The sequence below is a fragment of the Orycteropus afer genome, unplaced genomic scaffold, assembly GCF_000298275.1.
Source record: "Orycteropus afer afer isolate SDZICR_OR568_19922 unplaced genomic scaffold, OryAfe1.0 scaffold00072, whole genome shotgun sequence".
Taxonomy (NCBI): domain Eukaryota; kingdom Metazoa; phylum Chordata; class Mammalia; order Tubulidentata; family Orycteropodidae; genus Orycteropus; species Orycteropus afer.
Window position 1 is genome coordinate 7,740,324 of NW_006921659.1, and position 9,706 is coordinate 7,750,029.

A 9,706-nucleotide genomic window follows, 5' to 3' on the forward strand; every position below is an offset into this window, starting at 1 on the left:
ATCATATCATAGCTGATGCCAGATGGATCTTGGCTCAAAGCAAAGAATACCAGAAAGATGTTTACTTGTGTTTTATTGACTATGCAAAGGCATTCAATTGTGTGGATAATAACAAATTGTGGATAATATTAAAAAGAATGGGAATTCCAGAACACTTGAATGTACTTGCAAGAAACTTGTACATAGACCCAGAGGCTGTCATTTGAACATAACAAGGGGATACTGCATGCTTTAAAATCAGGAAGGGAGTGTATCAGGGTTGTATCCTTTCACCATACTTATTCAGTCTGTATGCTGAGCAAATAATCCGAGAAGCTGGACTATAGGAAGAAGAACATGGCATCCAGATTGAAGGAAGGCTCATTAACAACCTGAGATAACACAACTTTGCTTGCTGAAAGTGAGGATGACTTGGAGCACTTACTGATGAAGATTAAAGACTACAGTCTACTGTATGGATTAAACCAAAATCAAAACCAAACTTACTGCCGTTGAGTCAATCCCAACTCATAGCGACCCCTCCCTGGATTTCTGAGACAGTATCTCTATGGAAGTAGATTGTCCAATCTTCCTTCCGAGGAATGGCTGGTGGGTTTGAACTGCCAGCCTTCTGGTTAGCAGTCAAATGCCTTAGGCACTACACCACCAGAGCTCCCCAATATAAAGAAACAAAAATCCTCACAACTGGACCATTATATAAGCAGCTTCAGGATAAATGGTGAAAAGACTGAAGTTGTCAAAGACTTCATATTGCTTGGTTCTACAATTAATGCCAATGGAAACAGCATTCAAGACATCAAAAGAGTATTGCATTAGGCAAATCTGTTGCAAAAGACCTCTTTCAAGTGCTGAAGAGCAAAGATGTCTCCATGTAGAATAAGATGCCCTTAACTCAAACCATGGTATTTTCAGTCACCTCATATGCATGTGAGAGCTGGACAATGAATAAGGAAGACCAAGAAAGAGTTGATGCGTTTGAGTTGTGGTGTTGGTGAAGAATGCTGAAAGGACTGTGGACCGCTAAAAGAACTAACAAATCTGTCCTGGAGGAAGTGCAGCTGGAATGCTCCTTGGAAGCAAGAATGGCCAGACTTCATCTCACCTAGTTTGGTCACGTTGTTAGAAGGGACCATACTCTGGAGAAGGATGTCATGTCTGGTAAAGTAGAGGGTCAACGAAAAAGGGGAAGGCCCTCAACAAGATGGATTTACACAGTGGCTGCAGCAATGGGCTCAGATATAGTAGGGAGCATGAGGCTGGCACAGGACTGGGCAGTGTTTCATTCTGTTGTACATAAGGTCACTATGAGTTGGAGATGACTCGACAGCACTTAACAGCAACAACGGGTAGGACAGTAATTATAGCAGAAACACAGCAACTATTCAATATGCCAGTAACCAAACTCTACTGTGTAAACTGGCTAAACAACTCAATCTAGGGATCAGATAGTTGATTTATGAAACTAGGGGGAAGATTTCCACAGGGCATAAGTCATCAGGATGTTAGATGAGTCAGTAGGTCTCATGTCAAACACAGGTATAGGCAAGGAGTGGAGAGGTGGTATAGACTGTAATCCAAGGTACCCAAACCAACAGCTGACTGGAAATCAGAAGGCCTGAGTTTCAGTCCTGCTTCCTCCATGTAGCATTACTTTCTTTGAACTTCAACTTCCTCATCCATAAAATGAGGGTATGCACTTACTTCACAGAGCCAGTGTGATCCTCAAACAGGATAAAACATCAGCAGTGATTCATAATTTGTGAAGCGTAAGGTAAATGCAAGTGGGGCCTGTATTGGTGGCCAGGGAATCCTCAAGGACAGATCAAGAAGTAAAACCAAAGGCTTCAAGCAGCAGGGCTTCTAGAACCTAAGTTAAAGCAGCTAGAAGCAGTTTGGGGCCTCAGCTGCCGGAACAACCACTTGAAAGATCTGTTATCCTCACCCAGCCCAATGGGCAACTATAGATTTAAAGGGCCACCTATCCAGCTACTTGAAATACCTGGGTTAATGCTACTGGCTGCTAAATGAAAGGCTGGCAGTTTGAGTCCATTCTGAGGTGCCTCAGAAGACAGGCCTGGCAATCTAAATTCAAAAAATCACCCACTGAAAACCCTATGGAGCCTAGCTCTTCTCACACACGAGGTTGTCATGAGTTAGTTGACTCGACAACAACTGTTTTTTGTTTGTCTGTTATTTAGCTAATTATCTCTGACCTGACATTCTTACTGCTTATGGCAGGCACCAAACCAAAATCAAACTAGCTGCCATCGAGTCGATTCTGACTCATAGCGACCCCCTTTGGGTTTCTGAGGTGGTAAATCTTTATGGAAGTAAATTGTCTAGTCTTCCTTCCACAGAGTGGCTGGTACATTTGAATCACTAACCTTGTGGTTAGCAGTCAAATGCCTTAGGTACTATGCCATCAGCGCTCCTTTGGGGATGCAAACTAGCTCCCCTCTTCATTATGCTGTTTCCCAATAAAGTTTGGGTAGAAGTCCTGAACTCAGGATCTAGACATAATAATTTCATTTATAATATACACTTTTGAATTTCTGCTTTAAAATAATTTTGTGCAATATTTCAATGTACTTATTTTCCATTAATTTGCATATTTCTGTCTACTACTTAATATGGAAATTGTTTAATACCAAAAATTCATTTGATTTCCTATATATATTATAATTTCTGCTTATGAGATCTGGAGACTAAATACACTCATTCTAGGGATATAAAGAAGGCAGCAATGACTGCAGTGATTAACCAAAAGGACTCAAAACCACCTGGGGGGGCGGGAATCCAAGCCCCACACCTTGAGAGCTCTGTGACTTTGGTCAAACTACCATCCCACTCTAGAGCTCATTTTTCTTAAAATGGGAAGAATAAGAGAATGCACCTACCTCTTAGGGACTCAGTGGCAACTAATATCACCACCATCTCTTAGGGATGTTATGAATTAATTGTTGTTGTTGTTATTATGTGCCGTCAAGTTGGACCCAACTCATAGCAACCCGTCCTTGGGTTTCCAAGGCAATATCACTACAGCAGTAGATTGTCCAACCTTCCTTCCTAGGAGTGGGTTGGAACCGCCAGGCTTCTGGTTAGAAGTCAAGTGCCTTAGGCACTACTCTACCAGAGCTCTATTTTCTATTTGTAAAGCACTCAGAACAATGCCTAATCCACATATTGTGTGTTAAATTTTATCTTCCCATCAAATTTAATAGGAAAAATTGTTTTCACAGATATGATTGGCAGTTCTTACTATAAACCAAATTCTTCCTCTATTTTCTTATTTGTATTATTTTGCCCATTGACCCCATTTATAAGACAAAGAACAATTCAACTAGAGAACCCAAAGAACTATCAGGAACTTATGCTCCCACTTATTAACTTTTTTTTTTTTTCAATTAAGAGGTATATTATGCATAGTGTCTCTATGTACCTATCTGCCAAATCTCTTATTTGAGCTCCAGATGTTTTCTCTTCAGGATCTATAACCCTAACTTCCAATGAATGAGATTCAGTTTGGGTCACTGGCCTGAAATGTCACGTAACAATAATAAATACAGCCAGCAGCAACTCTCTTCACCCCAGGATATTTTTGCCAAGCCTAATAGCTACGTACTTTTACTCAGTTAATTGCCATTTATGTGATGGTAAAAAACAAAAGGCACTTGTCAATTCTGTGTCTCATTTTTCTGTATTAGCTACAGGTGTAACCTGTACTGTTGTTGTCTCTAATTCGTTGGTGGAAGAAGATGGAACATTACGAGTGGACTTTGGCTTCTCTGCCTCTCTTGTACATAGTTAGGGTCTCCCAGTACTTTGTCAAAATGATCCCCTGCAATGAGGGGTCTTTGTCATTGCTTTACTCTCACTGAACTGGCCAATCCAGCAAAAAGCACAGCTTCCCGTAAAAACAGCACCAAGCAAGTGCTCACTCTGGTGTGAAGGCTTCTTTCTCATAACTCTGAACCCACAAAGGTTATTCTGATGAGGCATTTTGGTTAGCCCAGTACAACTCTGTTTTAAGAGCTATAAATGAGCTAATGAGATCCATAAACAATTGACTGGCTTTTCTTGCCAAACTCCCACAAGTGCTAGACATTTATACATACTTTACCTTGAAAACTCTTCGGGACAAGATATTGAATTCACATTTCAATTCCTTCTGGGTAAAAGCCCAGAATTTATTTTTCTAAAATAAATATATGGAAAGACACTTGTTGGATGGGCCAGGCAATTTGGTATGAAAAGAAAGATAGGTTGTTGTTAAGGAAGAGCATTTTGATTTGAGAACATAGGCAATGCTATACTCTCTTTGACAGAAAGGCCACCTCACAGAATCATTTTTAAAAAGGTCCAGGAGACATCAAGTTAGCCATGCACCTTACATAACAACCCTCTTTGGGTCTATAAATCTATGTAAAGAGTGTTAAAAACCACTCATTTTCAGCCTATTATTCTAGAAGGGAAACATAATTTTTACCTATAATTTTAACCAAGGTTTTAAAAGCAGTTTGTCATATTCCAGACAAGCCCGATTTTTATTGCTAGGTGCCAAAAATATGAAAGAGTTAAATTAATATAATCTCAGGTTCTAGACATTTTAAGGAACTGAAGAAAATTATTTACTCACTATCCTGAATACATGATCCTCTTTATTTATTTTAAATGCTACTGTGAAAATAAAAAAAGTTTCTGTGATTTTTCTTTTGCTCTGATATAAGATAGTTTAAGATGATCATGATCTCAAGATGATCTGGAGTCTTTGATGATCCTAACATTCAGAAAATAAAATTTCTCATAAATTATCCAATATGAATAAAACTTTACAGGAGAAGAATCCTGCTTCTTCAAGATTATCTCTCTTCTGAACTCAATGTATCTGATTAAATCTTCTATTTCCACATTTAATGCGTCATATGCTATTTTATTTGTTTTCAACCATATGCCCACTTCAATGTTTGTTGAATATAAGAAACTTCTCTTTAAGTGAAGAAAATCAAAGACGCAAGGAAACAAGTAGTCCATAGGATGGATGGACCATGTGATAGGCCCCAGCCTCCACGACCCTGAGACCAAAGAATTAGATGCTGCCTGGCTACCAGTGCTGACTGCTCTGAAAGGGATCAAAATAGGAGGCCCCAGATAGAACAGGGGAAAACATAGAATAAAACTCAAAATCATTAAAAAAAAAAAAGGCCAGGCTCACTGGTCTGATGAAGACTGGTGCAACTCCTAAGACCATGACCCTCAGACACCCTTCAACAAAGAAGAGTGAATAAAATAAAACTCATTTGGAAACTATTAGTCCAAAGATATAATGGATCACGAAGTCCTCAGCCTTCCCGACCCCAAGACCAGAAGAACTAGATGATGCCCAGCTACCATTGCCAGCCACTCAGAAACAGATCAAAATTGGAGATCCTGGTTAGAGTGGGAGGAAAAATGCAGAACAAAATTCAAAAACAAAAATGACCAGAATTACTGGTTGGATGGAGACTGGTAGAACACTTGAGACTATGGCCCCAGGTTACCATTCGGGCCTAGACAGGGACTCACTCCCATGGATTGGCTCTCAGCCCAACAGTAGAAAGACCTACATGCAGAACACCTATGTCAGGGAGATGCACACACCTGCCCTAGGGAGATGCACCCCTTAGATCAATCAGCCATGAGACATCAGAGGGGCAGCATTCACACAGAGGGAAAGCTTCACAGACAGGAGTGCATAGATAAGAAGGGTACGGGAGGGGGCAGTCACAAGGAGGGGAGTGGAGGAGAGTTTTTGGCTAGGGATTGTAATTGGGATGTGAAATCAAATGTGCATGAACTGTTGAATGTAAAACGAATCTGCTTTGTAAATTTGCACCCAAAGCACAATTTAGAAAAAAGATTGATGGTTCGAAACCACCCAGCCCAGCCACAAAAGAAAGGCCTAGCAACCTGCTTCCATAAAGATTACAGCCAAGAGAGCCCTATGAAACAGTTCTGCTCTGGAACACACGGGGTCACCATGAAGGAATAGACTCGTAGGCACTGAGTTTGGGTTTATTTGTTTGTATCCTCACAAGGAGCTCTGGTAGCATAGTGCCTAAGGCACTTGACTGCTAACCAGAAGGCTGGCAATTCAAAGCCACCAGCCACTCCTCGGAAGGAAGGTTGGGCAATCTACTTCCGTAGTGATACTGCCTCGGAAACCCAAGGAGGGGTCGCTTTGAGTCGGGGCCGACTTGACGGCACATAACAACAACAACAAATCCTCACAACATTCTAGTGATACAGATAGGGAGTAAGTTGCTTTTCTCTTATAGACAAGAAAAGTCCATTAAAGAACAGAAAAGCTAAGGGAAGTTTACAGTCCTGAAACTTGAGCCAGTACCCTGACTCCAAGGTAGATCTCCGCCTACCCATTGAAGATGCTGTGCACTGTGGCACTGGCTGCATATTTCCTGGCCTGAAACTAGGTCTGCTGCTTTTCAGAGGGTTATGAGACCCATCGCTAGGTTCCCTGCACAGCAAAGAATATTAATGTTTGCTTCTAGGTTTGGGGTTCAATCCAGTTTGAAGATGATCATTTTTAATTCACTGCATTGACTTTTAGCTAATAGCTCATTTCTAATCTAAATAACACCGGGTAACTTGAATAGGGAAAACAGAAAGGAAGCACAGTTGTTGTTGATGTTAGGTGCCTTCACGTTGGTTTCGGTTCTGACTCACAGAGACCCTACGAACAACAGAAGAAAATGCTGCCCGGTCCTGTGCCATCCTCACCATCACATGGCAGAGAGTAAACTCATAAAATTACTACCCAGAGGGCAGTACGGGAAAGATATTAGTAAGAATAAGAGAAACAACTCACAATTACTGTGTACTCAAGAAGTGCCAGTCACTGTTCTGCACACATCACATGCATCAACTTACTCAGTTTTGTAAGAATCCATTTATTATTCCTATTTTGAGAATGAGGGAAGGGAGGCACAACGAGGTTAAAAACTTGCCCAGCCTGACAGCTGTGTCTCCTAGTAAGAGGAAGAATAGGCATTTGAACTTGGATAGAGAATCAACTTTCTGGATAAACTGTTTACAAAATGGAGTATAAGTCAAAACCCTTACAAGTGATTGTGTCAGTAACGGCTGCTAAGGAAAGTCTGGTCATACATAGCTTGTCATTCTGTGTCTATGAACACCACTGGAGTGTCTGATGGCAAGACACAGGGCTGACCCAAAAGAGTAACTGCTCTAATGCTATGAAAAATAACATCACATTAATATGTTTACCAAAAACAAGCTGAAAGAAGCATGAAGGATCAATTTTAAGGAAAGAGAAAGCCACGCTCAAATTATGTCAAGTAAAGAAAAAAAGAGTGACCAGCATCGATTTTCTGAACATCTACACTAAAAATCACATGTATTGCAGAACATGGAATTTTATATCAATAGACTTATAGCCATCAGTGGAATGGTAGGCTATTCCGGGGGAGAGAAGCATTTTTTTTTTCAGTCTGACACTGTTACCCCATCTCTCCCATCATACCTCCTTTGCCTTTCTAATAATGATGATCATCGTTGTTTTGGGAGCTCTGGTAGCATAGTGCCTAAGGCACTTGACTGCTAACTAGGAGGCTGGCAGTTCAAACCCACCAGCCACTTCCATAGTGATACTGCCTCGGAAACCCAAGGAGGGGTTGCTATGAGTCGGGTCTGACTCGACACCACATAACAACAACAACAATCGTTGTCTTATATTTACTGAGTTTCCACTTTGTGCCAGAAAGTGTGGAAAGAATTTTACATTTAATAATATAAACTCTCATTTAATAGTCATAACAGCCCCATAATTTAAGTATTACTATTGTCTCCCTTTTACAAATGAGGAAACTAAGATTCAGAAACAAAGCAGTGTGTGTCCAAAGTCACATTACCAGGGCATAAATTCATTTTTGCCTGACTGAAAACCCATAATATTAATCATATGAACCCAGCAAATAAGTCTAGTTGCCTGATTGTCCCTCCTTATGCAGAGGGCCACAGTGCATGCTGCATATCCAGCTGAGTTCCACCACCTCCAAGTTCTGGACAGAAATGAACAAATGTGGTCAGATGGCTCAAGAGAGCTACACTGGCCAGAGACTAACCAGAACCCCAACTGTGCTTCAGCCCTCTCTCCCGCCTACGAACAAGTATACGGTCTCAGAAGTAAATGACATATCATAAAGGTGATCTAACTAGAAAAGTATCTCAAAGACAGACTGGTACATTTGGTTTCCAGAACATTTGTTAATAGAAGTTCATCATAGTTTTTAAAGAAAGAATGGGGTACGTCAAGACTGAACTAAAATACAAGTGGTCCAAGCCGAGAAGCAAAAGCTCCTATTTAAATTTTAGTCTAAAACATATTTTCATTTGAATAAATTATCTATACTTATGCATTGCTACATTTTGATACACAGGATATATTGGAACAAGGTCAAATAAGAAAAACTACTATGGAAACGTTTAACATATTTACTGAATTAACGGGAAAAATATTAAACGTTATTTAATGACATTTCGTTAGAAATTTAATAATTTTGTTTGAAATTTCGATTCATAATTACCCATAGTAAGTCTTTGAATAAATTAAAAAAAACAATGTTATGCTACAGTCAATCACCACTATGGATAATAAAACATAAGGGAAAAAAAATGTTTTCTGTCTTACCACTCCTCCCCTTACCCCTTCACACATACTCAGGCTGCCCTGAACCACTTGTGCCTCTCAGAAACTACCATACATCTCTTACTAGTGCTGGTGATACTCACAGTGCAGCCCCTGCTTGAAACTGTTTTTCCTCCCCTTTTCTGTCTGACTAAGCCACTCCAGCCATCCTCCTCCTCTGGAAATCTCCCTGGATCCTCTCATCTCTACTGACATCTATCATAGTATTTGTCTCACTGTTTACTTTTTGGTCTCTCTCTACAAGAAACTAATACTTGAGAACAGAGATCACTCTACTCATTGTTTTTTTATATTCCAAGACTTAATACTTAGCTAAATGCCTGGTGCTCAATATATACTTTTATTCCCCACTGCCATCGAGTCAATTCTGACTCATATCACCCCTCTAGGACAGAGTAGCACTGCCCTATAATGTTTCCAAGGCTGTAAATCTTTATGGAAGCAAACTGGCTCATCCGTCTTTTGCAGAGCAGCTGGTGGGTCTGAACTGCCAACCTTTTGATTAGCAGTCAAAAGCCTTAACCACGGAGCCACCAGAGCTCCTTTTTTTGTTTGTTTTGTTTTAAAATGAATGAAAATAGGTTACAATATTAAGATTTTTTAATAAATTAAAGGGCAGAATATGTTGAAAATGCAAATCTTGCACAAACACAATTTCATTCTGTCCCTCATTGTCATATAATGTATTTTAAAAACACATACAGAAGGATTTACTGTACATTGTCAAGTGTCTTTCATTAAAAGCATCTCACACACCCCCATCCACATAAATTTACTGTTACTTCTAATTGATTATTGTTCAATGAATACATCAATTCAGATATTAAAATTAACATACATACAGAATAAAACCCCACAAAACCATGAAAAGCATCACAATGGCATTTAAACTTTGACTAGGTGCTGCTCAATTCTACTACTGATTGCATTGCAGACAAGCCATTTAGCCTTTCTCAGTTTCTCCATCCTTAAAACGGGGGTGGG

The 9,706-nt window shown here is 40.0% G+C and overlaps 1 protein-coding gene across 1 annotated transcript in view; it reads right to left on the reverse strand.

Moving 5' to 3' along the window:
• Positions 1-9,706, reverse strand: part of CRYBG1 (crystallin beta-gamma domain containing 1) — a 314,284-nt gene that overhangs the window by 303,788 nt on the left and 790 nt on the right. The gene's annotated exons all lie outside the window — the stretch shown is intronic.